Source organism: Podarcis gaigeae (genome assembly GCF_964106915.1).
Source record: "Podarcis gaigeae genome assembly, chromosome: 1".
NCBI lineage: Eukaryota > Metazoa > Chordata > Lepidosauria > Squamata > Lacertidae > Podarcis > Podarcis gaigeae.
The window spans coordinates 56,411,956-56,424,181 of NC_139678.1; the positions used below are offsets into that span (position 1 = coordinate 56,411,956).

The 12,226-nt window shown below is 42.5% G+C and overlaps 1 long non-coding RNA gene across 1 annotated transcript in view; it reads right to left on the reverse strand.

Annotated features, from left to right (window-relative positions):
* Positions 1-1,459: 1,459 nt before the first annotated feature.
* LOC310851229 overlaps positions 1,460-12,226 on the reverse strand; it is a 45,215-nt gene continuing 34,448 nt past the window's right edge. The window contains exons 2-4 of the long non-coding RNA XR_014567625.1: positions 5,593-5,860; positions 2,121-2,223; positions 1,460-1,612 (exon numbers count right to left, since the gene is read on the reverse strand). This is a non-coding gene — a long non-coding RNA (uncharacterized lncRNA). The remainder of the gene's footprint in view (positions 1,613-2,120; positions 2,224-5,592; positions 5,861-12,226) is intronic.

Below are 12,226 nucleotides of genomic sequence, written 5' to 3' on the forward strand. Positions count from 1 at the left end.
TCTTTGTACAAAAGAGCTGCACCACTGCACTGCCTAACCAGGGCGGTTAGTTCTTCTGACACTGACTTGCTTTATGCGCTTGGGCAAGTCATTGAAAATAATGTGTTCTTGACTATCTCAGATAACAATGGTTATCTGTTCGTTCCACTGATCTTAACTGGCTAGGTTTTACATGTTTTAATATACGGTACTCGTGGATCTGCTCAGGCCCCTTGACATCTGGCCAGCTAAAAATCTAAATAAATGACTTCATAAATAAGGGGGTGGTTAGGCATCTTAGCCTCCACCAGATCCAAGTGGAACCTTACACAAAAATGATGGGGTGGGAATTCTTGTTCTGATCACCCCTCTTTGTCCTCTCAACTTTATTTATCATTAAATTTGTATACTGCCCTTCATTGGAAGATCTCAGGGCAGTTTGCAGCACAAAAACACAAGATAACAATGCAAAATACATAATAAAAACAAGAACTGAACAAACCAATAAGCCCCCTCCCACTTCTTTTCCCCAGCTTCCTTCCACCACAATTTGCAAGTTCCCTTTACCTCGTCTGCCAGAAGATGATGCAGAATTCAGAACCGGCAGCCCCAGTGTTTCACAGCGTGTTAAAGAATCACTGCAGCAGGATTTATGGTGCTATTTCAGGGAATATACGGAATGGGCCAAGATTTGGCAACTGTGACTGGATCCCATGATGCTTCCCCAACGGGGCAAGCAATGAGAGGGAGTACACAGAGGCAGCTGTGATGACACTTCGCTGTTTCTGATTTGGTGCAGCATAGTGGCAGTTGCTGGTCTCAGTCAAGAGCGGCACAGCTACAAAATCTGCCAGAGGGGTAATGGTCAAGCATTTGCCATTCAGACACTTGCTTGAAGACAGCTCTGACTCATCCCCCAAAGAGCAGAGGAGTGACAGATTGACAGATGGCTCTGCCACGCAAACATCTCCTCCTGATGTCTCTAGCACATCTCTTCTGTTCTATGCCTCTCTGTGAGTTTCAGGCCCCAGACAGCTGCTGCTGTTAATTATGATAACATTCCTGATCCAGGGATGGGAATTAGAATAATGAATTGGTACATAGTGGTAACTGTTTTGCTTTCTGGAGAAAATGCCTGTATTAATTTTTTGCTAAGCAAGCTTCATTTACCACGTAATAGACTGTGGTTCAGATGGAATTTTTACCCAAATATATGGCCTTTTAAAAGAGAGGGAATTGTTTCATCTGGTGTTATATTTTGTACATATCTGTTTGGTCGGAGGCCAGAAGAGTTTTGGAACATTGATTTCATCTGTTTGCTTCTTAATTTTTAGACTAAGCCTTATACCAGATCAGCACAGTTTAAATGTCAGGAGCTGGAGTCAGGTGAAGGTCTGCAATAATAATAATAATAAAAACAACACTGGTGTCTGTGAAGTTAACTCTTTATTCACAAAAATCAAAACAATGCAAACCTAGTGATCCCAGAACTCTTCCCAGTAGTTCTTGCCCCATTGAGGCAGGTGCAAGGACTTCCTAGGTCCATTCCCCTCCAGGGTTTTTTCCAAGCAGATGTAGATTGTGCCTGCATTCAACCAATCTCTCCTCTGCCCTTTTCATTTTTCTGTGTGTTCTAGGAGATGATGGGAGAGGAGAGCTGGTCTCAGCAGGATGGGGAGACTGCCTCTTTGGCCCCCTCCTCTCCAGCCTCCTTTTCTGCATCTGAGCCTGGCCTGCTCTCTGCCCCAGCCTCTTCCTGCTCACTAAACCCTGTTACCCCTCTTTTGCTTCTGACACCTCTTCCTTCCAGTCTGATCTCTTCTCTTCCTCCACCCATTCAATGTTGTCCCACCACCAGTCCCCTGACTCTGACCTTCTTCCCCTTGGGGGTTCCCCAGCTGGTGCCTCTACATCCAGCCAATCCATGACATTGACCTACGCCAGGGGCTGCTAACTTTCAGGGGGCATTTGAAAAGTTGACATGCCCTGCAACTCATACCATGGCCTGTTCTCTTGGCAGTAACAGAATGCTTCTTTCAAGCTTAATTTCAGGGAGGGAGGTGGTTCTGTGGGCACATGTGTGCCTGTGGGCAGCATGTTGGTGACTCCTGACATATGCAGCGCAGCCTGCGAGCTCTCACCTTTGGAGAATTCTTCTTTATGCCTCTTGTGCCTATTCACTGTCCGGAGCCATAAGCCAATTCTGAGATGCTTGGTGCCTGAGGTAGAAAATCCAAATGGCACCTACCAGAAGTAAAAATATCATAGTCAATTAAATAACTAACAGTGTGCTGCTCTTTAATGGTTCACAATATCTACCATCTGGAGCAGCTGCCTAATGGTGTGGCAGAGCCTCAAGCACAGGCTAAATTCATTATTTTCAAAACTGAAAAAGAATTAAGCAGCTGATGTTTACGGGATACTGTTCCCTCCAGCTCCATATCAACATTTTCACAAGTCGCGTTCATTTCCACGTCTAGCTGTTTGTTTCCAACTTTGAGCAGAATGAGCAATGGCATTCAATTCTCTTTAACAGGAAGGGAACAAGATGACAGCAGTGTGTAAGTCCCCTGGGTGGGCAAACCAGTGACACCTCGTGGCAAAGACTGGAATCGATGAAGTCAACAAATCAAGAGGTTTGGTAAGTCACAAGAAGAGGAATGCCTTCAAAAGACAAACATAATGAGAATGGAATTTTAAATGCTGTGTTTCATTCACATAGCCTAATTCCCGACTCTAGTACAGCTTTGTTTCTGTTTCCATGTACTGATTATTATATTTGTTTCTGATTTGTGCATGTAGCCAGAAGCCTAGAACATGCAAATTATGGTAGCAGAATTATTATTAAATAAATGTAATTATACCTTTCCCCCACCCTCTTAATTTACATAATATATATTGGTTAGAGCAAACAGACCCTCTGATTATGTTTAAATTGCCTGGATGCAAAACCTTGTTCTTGTTGTTTTTACTGTTTTTTTAAAAGTTTATACAAGCACACAGTGAGTAATGTGGTGGAATAACTTTTGAAATTATATTACCTCCGAAAAAATATTTTACATTTCCGCTTGCCCTTTCTCAAGGGGCTCAGAGCAACACGCACATTTCTCGACTCAATTCTATTTTATATTCACAGCAAGAAAGGGTAAACAGAGAGATTATGAAGGACCCAAGAGCGCCAAGCAAACTTCATGGCTATATGAAGCTCTAAAACACAGATTAGGAACAGGACACATAAATGGCTGTCTTTGGTTGCCTGCCTGCTCTTTAAGATCCACAAAAACAGGACTGGGGAACCTTTGGCCCTCCAAATGTTGCTAAACTACAATTCCCATCAGCCCTAGCATCGTCAGGTGTGATGGGTGTTGTCATTCATCAACATCTGGAGGGCCAAAGGTTCCCTACACCTGTACTAGAGAGACTCTACTCACAACCCTGCTGGTATCCAAGGTAATTTTGGCAGGGATACAACAGTGAGCCTTCTCTGTGGCAACACCTAGCGGGTTGGACCATCTTACTCGGTGGTTGCTTCAAGACAACCTGTTTATTGAGCATTGCTCTTTATTTCTTTGCACACAAGTTACAGGAAGGTTAGGCTATTTATTGAGCGTACGTTCCAATTTATGGGGATGTTAGACAATGCTGTGTCTTACCATTGTCCTCCCACACTTTCCAGTGTGTTTCCCCATCACTTTCCCAATCACAAAGTGTCTGGCTTTCAGGGAAATGGCTATATTGCACAAAAATCACTCAACTGTCATTGTGCAACCTGAGTTTGCTGGTATGTGGTTGATTCCCACCCCTAAATAGCCAGCCTGGGGTGGTTGTCTTGCTTCCTCTCTGATGGTTTTCTGTTGCCAGATGAGGACCTTCCTCTTTTGGCAGGCCAAACTGAAAGTATTTCTGATATTTTTTAATAGAACTAGCCCAGGTTGTGCTCATCTGCTGTGCCATCTTTTAGCATTTAAATTCTTGTTGAGATGTTTGTGATTGTTTTCAAAACTGGTTTCAAGTCACCCTAAGTGATGGTGGTGGTGTTTCTCTTGCTTAAATGGAAGGGTGGGATGGAAATACGTTAAATCAATAAATAATTAAAATAAAGGATACGGATTTGAACCCAGGTATCTCCAATTCTTGTCCGACTCTTTATTCCCTGCACTGCTTGGCAATTCCAACCATGCGTTTCGAATGACAGTGAGTCACAGTATAAGAAATATAAATGACAAGGTCTTGTGGCACCTTAAAGATGTACAAATTATGTTATGGGCTTTTTGTGAACTAGAGCTAACTTCATTGAATGCTAATTTGGATGGGCTTAAGGTGATCTATAGCCATGCTACTTTCTGAGGTTTTATTCCTTTCCCTAGCGCTGTCTTCCTCTGAAATCTGTTCTGAAGACATTTGTAGTACTGACAGCCGAAGTTTGGGAGTACTCTTTCTGCATTGCTAGGATCGTAAGTGATTTTGAGGAAAGTGAGCTACTGTCACACATACCATGGCTGTGACACTGACATTAGTTAAGTAAAAAAAAGGGGGGGCATGTTGCGAACCGTTCAGGAACTTGGCTCAGGGACTGGTTTACATCTCCCCTTCTTCTTTCCATTCTATTGTTTCCACCAGGAGTCATTAAAAGCAAAAAAGCAACTGCAAAATGGACTGAGGGTCAGAAGAATGCACCTCCATCGTCACTTCTGTTGCAGCAGCCAGACAACCTAGCAGGGCATTAGATGAGCGGTTAAAACACCTTCAGCTGTGCCCCATCACCCTTAACCTTCAAATTGCACTCTTAAACCTTTTTTTCAAAGCAAGCATCCATCACATTCTTTTCTTCAGGTTGTTCACTTCTGTTGTTTCTGTTTTCCATGGGAGGAAGTTTAAAAATTGCCTCAGTTTCAAGTCGATTTTTGCCCTCCTCCTCCTCAGAGCTTGGCTCAGTTCCCTAATTTGCCAATTGCAAAGGGCTGCAATAACAACAACAACAAATGTTCCAAGGCAAACAGAAACCTGCTTTCATTCACCTTTTATTAAACTGAAGTGTTTCCATTGATCAGAGACCGCTACACCAATTTTCCCCAACTCAGGCTCAATTGGGTGCTTAATCAACCTGACGGTGTCTTACCCTTCTATAAAGAATCATGATATTACAAGGGTTCTGGGTATTAATTAAAGTTTCTAAAGGATTTGGCCAGTTGGATTTAACAAGAGTAGAGAATATATGTATCAAAAAGCAAGTAAAACGGTTAATTTCATTAATGCAACAACAGGGAGTCAGTGTTAGGTAGCGGTTGAGAAATCGGATGTGAACTGGGGAGACCTGGTTTGTGTTGGCACCCACCACACTTTTATGTATATGAGTATCAGCACCTTATTTTTACCCCCAGCCCCTCAAAAAGGAGTGCACACATGCAATGAACACATAAGCATGTAGTAGGAATGCTATCACTGCTCACAACTTGAGCACTAGAGATAAGGAGGCTGTCAGATTCTTCCACCCAACTGGGACTCCTGATTGGCGAGGCACATGTTTATTTATGTATATTTCACCTTTAAGGTGGCGTACAAATAAAATTGAATAAATGAATAAAATCACAATAAAAGGATATTGAAACAAACCAAGTCATCAGGATTCTGAAGCCATTTTCTGTCCTCTCTCTCTCTCCCTCCCTCTCCTGGGATCTTTCCCTCGGTGGTGATAAGATGACCCTTTTCCCCAGACCACTGAATGCATGGCTGCAACAGAGTGCAAGGAAGAGCACAATCAATGGGAGCATCAGTGTCAATGTGTGGTTGGCAGGGGCTTTCTGCATCACACTTTCATTGAACGTGTGGGAGGCTTTGTTTGAATGCACTGTCTCTCAGCCTAGTCTGCTTCACAGGGTTTCTGAGAGCATAAAAAGAGGAGAAAGTGCTATTAAACATGTAAAATGCCCTTTGGAAGGTTCCTGTTTTCAGTTTCCTCAAATGAGGGGGCATTCCTAGAAGCAGCTCTGGCTTTGAATTATGTTATCGGTGGTGATGTTTTACAACCATAATTAGACACTTTATAAACAAGCACCAATATGGAGCTCCCGATTAGCTTAAATCCTTACAGGAATAGTTTGTGCTGCATGTTGGTACCAGAGAGGTTGGATGGTTGTCTCAAGTCCTTTAGGGGACAAAATAATATTAAGAGTTGTCTTGACTTTCCTTTAGGTGATCTGGTAGCACGGTCAAGCAAAGGAAATTCCTTCCAGCTGCTTCTACAGGATATTTGTCTTGGTCTTAAACCAAGAGGTGCGTGTCCATATTGAGAGCAGTTTTCTCTTTTCTTTTACCTGTCTGACACAAACTATTATCATATTTAAAGTGAAAGTGAGCTACAAAAACTTTCATCAAGGCTTTTCATCTGGAAGCCACTGGAAATTACCATCATTGCCATCTCTCTTCTAAATTTTCCAAATGTTAATCAGTTGAAGGACAGAGAAACCTTACATTTCATGGACAGTACAAAAAAAATTCAGTATCATCCTCACGTACAAAGTTCAGATGGGTTTATCTTTCCTTTCAATGATGCCTAGTTATATGGAGCCTGTTAGAATGATCAGTTCAGCTGAATCTTCCTCACATGAGGTAATAAACTCCTAATCAACCATTAGCTTATTTCACTAAATTTATCATGCACAAAAACAGACCAATAAGGTGAAGCTGGGTGAGTGGACCATGCTCAAATATGGGGATTTGCCCACTGCAAGTTCACTGCAATTGCTACCCAACCCATGGACATGTTTAGTTGGAAATAAACCCACTGAGAACGATGAGATTCCCTTTTTGAGTAAAATGATAAAGTTGCCTTTTCATCTTTGCTTTGTGAAATTGTCCCCCAAGGACCCATACTTAGATTTGGAGATGATCTCGTGCCATGGGCAGGTTCACTGGAAACCGGATTGCTGAAAACGAATGTAAATTGCCTTTTCATCTCTGGACATCTTGTGTTTTGGAAAGCCACAAGAACATGGCTGGTCCTAAACTGAAAGGTACTATTGCAGAGAATTTAACACAGTTGAGGAAAGCCAGTCCTTGTACTAGATGAGAGCCATTAACTTTTAGAGTATCTCTTCTTCATGATGACATTAAGTGGATCAGATCCCTACTGCACAAAAATAAAGGGCTTGAAGTTCTGCCAAATTTTGGCATCTGGTAGTTCTTATGGAATGTTACATCTGCTCACAATAACAGTGTAAGGGAATTGAGTGCTCCTAGAATCACAGGCTACATTGTCACCATTTGAAACAGCAAAGGCCACTCCTTTTTCAGCCTCCTCTTAGGAAAGCAATTTTTTTTTAAAAAAATGGTTGGCCTAATATGGGATGACCAAAGAACTACCTTGGTTCTGATATTATTATATGCCAGATATTACATCTACTCTCAATTTTCATCATCTAGCTGGGGATCTGTGAAAGTAGCATTGGAACCACTTGTGAGAACACAAACATTCCTCCCCAAACCAATCATGATCCAGAAATGTGTCGTCCTGCCTTTGGCGATCCTGACTCTCCAGTGTGTGCCTCATAGAGATAAGCAAAGCTAAGATTGAACATAAAAGTGACTGTACTGCTGTAAGGTGGTCACCAGTTAAAAGCTGCCCTTTGTAGGGGCCAACAAAAACACCAACCCATTGACACCATAGACAGCTGTGTGGAGGCAGGATAGTTGCTCTTCCTGTGTTGCTGTGCCGCAAATAGTAGTCCTTATTCAATAGTCCCAAATCAACCAAAATGCAGTCCCATGAGCCTTTCAAATAGATGTTGACTTACACCACCCTTTTCGCCAGTGTAAGTTCAGCTTGGTTGCCAGATCGCGTGACTGAGCTGAACAAAGTTAAGACCCAGCATATAGTGCTCACTGGAAGGATAGATCGTGAAGCTGAGGCTCCAATACTTTGGCCACCTCATGAGAAGACTCCCTGGAAAAGACCCTGATGTTGGGAAAGATGGAGGGCACAAGGAGAAGGGGATGACAGAGGATGAGATGGTTGGACAGTGTTCTCGAAGCTACAAACATGAGTCTGACCAAACTGTGGGAGGCAGTAGAAGACAGGAGTGCCTGGCGTGCTCTGGTCCATGGGGTCACGAAGAGTCGGACACGACTAAACGACTAAACAACAACAAATATGTCTCCTATGCCCAGTCCTACCTCTACCATATTCCCAGAATGCCCATTTTCAAGGTTTTTGCAGCCTAAAATCCAGGTTCCAGGACTGAGATATTGATTTTAACTATCCACCCAAATCTTTAGCTACAAATTTCCAGTAATAATTATTTTTAAAGGATGGTCCATGAGAGGTTGGTTTATACAGTCCAATAGGAAGTTCTCCTATGCAAGCAACATTGGAATGCTTGCATAGGAGACTATGCAAAACATTGGAGACTATGCAAAACCACAAGTGCTCTTCATTTTGGTAGGGACTTCCCTGTAGGTTGTGCCCCATAGGGCAAAACCATCAGCTATCTTTCATGACATCCAAAATCTGCCATCTCAGGCAGCTGCTGCCTTGCTGTCCCTTATAGGAGGGTTGAGCTGCCTCTAAATCCCACCCATAAAGGAAGGGAGATAATATCCAAAAGATGGGTGAGAGCCTTCAGAGTGAGAGCATGCAATTAGATAACAGCCCAAGGACTGAGTGATCCGATCAAGATAAAAGGTAATGCTTTTCCTACGAATGGACATCAGGCAATGAGCTGCAGTAATCACTGCAAAGAGAATACAGTTCAAAGAGATGAATGGAGTGAGAGTGGGGAACCGGAGGGAGCCCAAGACCTTGAAAAAGACGTCAGCCAGCTTTTGCAATCAATAAGCAAGCATCCCTGGAAATGACACAACCTTGATCAATGAGTCTAAATGATGCACATCATACTATGATACTAAATACAAAAATATTCTTCTCTGCAATAGGCATTCTAGCCATGCTGTTAACTAGTCCTATTTGTATGACCCTTCAGTTTGGAAATATTTGTGGTGGCTAGTTTAGTACTAATAAGCAACACCGATGTCTTAGGGGAAACACTGAAAATAGCAATAGTAGCACATTAAAAGTGATAATGGTGGCAGCAAAACATCCTTGTTGAACAAGCCAAGTATCTGAGTGTGGAAGCAGTCTCAGTCAATGTCCTTAAAAGTTATTCAGGATAGTATGTGTGTATGAGTGTGTGAGTTGTGTGTGTGTGTGGCTTTTTTCCACTGGAACTCACCAGGACTCAGTTCCAGCACTTATCAGGTGGGCACCATTGCAGTTATAAGAGAACAAGGGATGTGTTCATGGTGAATTCCGGCACCTCTTTTTCCAGAAAAATAGCAGGGTGGCGTGGGGTATAATGCAGCTGAGACAAGATCAACAACATAATAAAAGTGTCCAGCACTGCCACCAGAATTTTCGCTTTTTAACCAAAGTACCTGTTTAAGCAGAGTTGAGAAAAGCATTTGCTAGATGTGCAGATAATTACAGACACAATGAGTGGTATTCAACATTAGTCCTCCTTTGAGTAAACCTATTGAAATTAATGGACATGGCTAACTTAAGTGCTTTAATTTCAACGGCTCTGCTCTGAGTAGGATTTAGGTTGATTGAATGCAGCCCAATATTACACAACACACTTTTATGCTGTTTGGTTAACTCTAAATCTATTTAAAAGAAGTAGAATGCTATATATAAAGCCAGTTCTCCTGGCATCCACCAAGTCCACAGCTGCCAAAACTATGGTTAGCCCTTGTCTGTGTGCAAATTCACTTCAAAACTGCTTAATCATTTTAAAAGGAAAAGTGTCAGGGTTGCTATCATATACCCCCACCCCCCACAAGCAAAATAATTTTGAACTCTAATGACAGAGCAACCATTAGAAGTACACCACACAGGACAATCAAGGAATTTAACCATGGTTATTCCAGACAGAACAATTCAGAGTCAGGAAATAACCCACAACTTCAGACTGTGCAAATCAATATTACATATGCCCAAGGTATAGAAAGATGCACTCTGCACATGCACTTTTGATTGAGAACTCAAGGTGCCTGCACATCCAGAAATCTGTTAACCATCTACATAGCAATTCTATGTGTGAAAAGCTGCATAGAAAATGTCTGCCCTTTTTCTTTCACATTGCAGATAATGCTTTCTACTACACAGCCTCCTTAAAGTCTCTTTAATGTTTCAAAGGAATCCATATAAGTGGTCCCTCCTCACAGCTGATCAATCTTAATTAATTTCAAGAGGCTGCAGATGGTAAAATGATACTCTCAAACAGCTCCCTCAGGAATCTCTCTTCCTACTGCTCATTAAAAAAAATAAAACAGAAGAGAAATTATACTTTCTTCGGCATTTCTTCTACTCTTGTAACTGTTCTGGAGAAAGTTGAAATTGAACCCAGGACTTCTGCAAACAGGAGCCCATCCCTTAGGAAAGTCTTGCATTTCCAATGCAGTGCAAACAACTTTTGTGTGTTTGGTTAGATGCAATCTTTGATTTATTTCAGGAGAAAAATGCAAATGAAACCTGTGTTGCCAGCAGTTTGAAAGATACGCACAAATAAAGAACCCTTTGGAATATGTAATATAGAAGGCACTGTGGGTGGGAGAGAGATGAATTAAATAGGGCAGAAGAAGAAGATCTTGTTCACAGAAATGGGATCTGAACTTTTCTTGCATGGGAAGATTTACTCACTAGCTTCTAGGACCTAGAGCAGTAGCTTTCAGATATCCCACTATAGGGTACATTTTGCAGGATACATCTGGCACATGGCAGAGGTTTCTGGGGACTGTTTTAAGGCACATGCATAGTTCACATGGGGCACAGCTGGATTCCATTGTTGCTCTGTTTGAACAGCACTAGCCTATAAAAGTCTAATCTGAGCCAACAGGGGCTTGATCACATAGGAAGATGAACATACGCTGCTGCCTTATACTGGCAGTCCATTGGTTCATTTAGCTTGGTACTGTCAACACTGGCAGAAGATCTCCAGGGTTTCTGCACAGGGCATTTCCCAGTCCCAGCTGGAGGTGCCAGTCTAAGCGTGGGCTCCTCCCTGAACTTCAATGTGGGTGGGAGACAGGCAGTAATTTAAGGTATACAGAGAATATGCTCAGGAAGCATTTATTCTGAATCTTTGTTCTAACTTCCCTTGGAATGTCTGAAGACAGCACAATGCCCAATGCAGCTAAGGGAGGGCAAGCAGGTTCTGCTTCTGATGTCACACGTCAATAAGGACTCAGACATCCAGCTACTGGAACAGGAATACTAGAAACTGCCTTATATGATGTCAGATCATCCTTGGTCTATCATCTAGGCCTGTATTGTCCACATTAACCAGCTCCTGCTCTAGTTTCCTACAGGGGACATTCCCAGCACTACCTTGAGATGCCAGGGGTTGAACTTGGGACCTTCTGCATGCAAAGCAGGTGTTCTACCACTGAGCTAAGGCCCCTTCCCTTGTTCTCAAAGCCCTTTGCAATGAAAACAGAATTCACAGCTCAAATGGCACCCCTCTCCCACTCATGTGAAGCCATTCTAGGAAAACTGTCCTAAACCCATGAGCACTTACTTGGGAGTGAGAGCTGCAGAGTGAAAAAGTAGGCTGTGACAGCAGAATTATGGACTAAAACACTGGAGGTGGGGGTTAAATGTCCCCCTATTTATACCATATGCTGTATTGTACATGTGTTGATTTATTGACTATGTTGCAGCCATGAGGGCACCGGCAAAATATTACTGGCATGCTACTTGTTTTTTAAACCCACAACAAATTAGAAAACAAATTATTGGGTTGCCTCCAGACAACCTGTTTATTGAGGGTTCATCCCAATTTGTTTCCGCTGAAGTTATACAATTTCTAACCTGGATAGCTCAGTTGGTTAGAGTATGATGCTTATAACGCCCAGGTTGCAGGTTTGATCCCTGTATGGGACAGCTGCATATTCCTGCCCAGCAGGGGGTTGGACTAGATTATCCTCAGAGCCCCTTCCAACTCTAGTGCATTTCCTCATCACTTTTTACTACAAAAAGTCACTATGTTCTTTACGTGACTTTGCTGAAGAAGAGCACAGAATTTGACTTCAGTTGTGCAAGCCTGTTCTGTCAGGATGCCGCTGAATCCCTCCCACAAAATAATGGCAACCTGGAGCTCAAATGAGGGCCCACCTAAAAGAAAGTTAGTAGTGATGGGCATGTTATCATTTTCTAGTGCCTGAGAAGGATTGCAACATTGTAGAATGTTTTGCA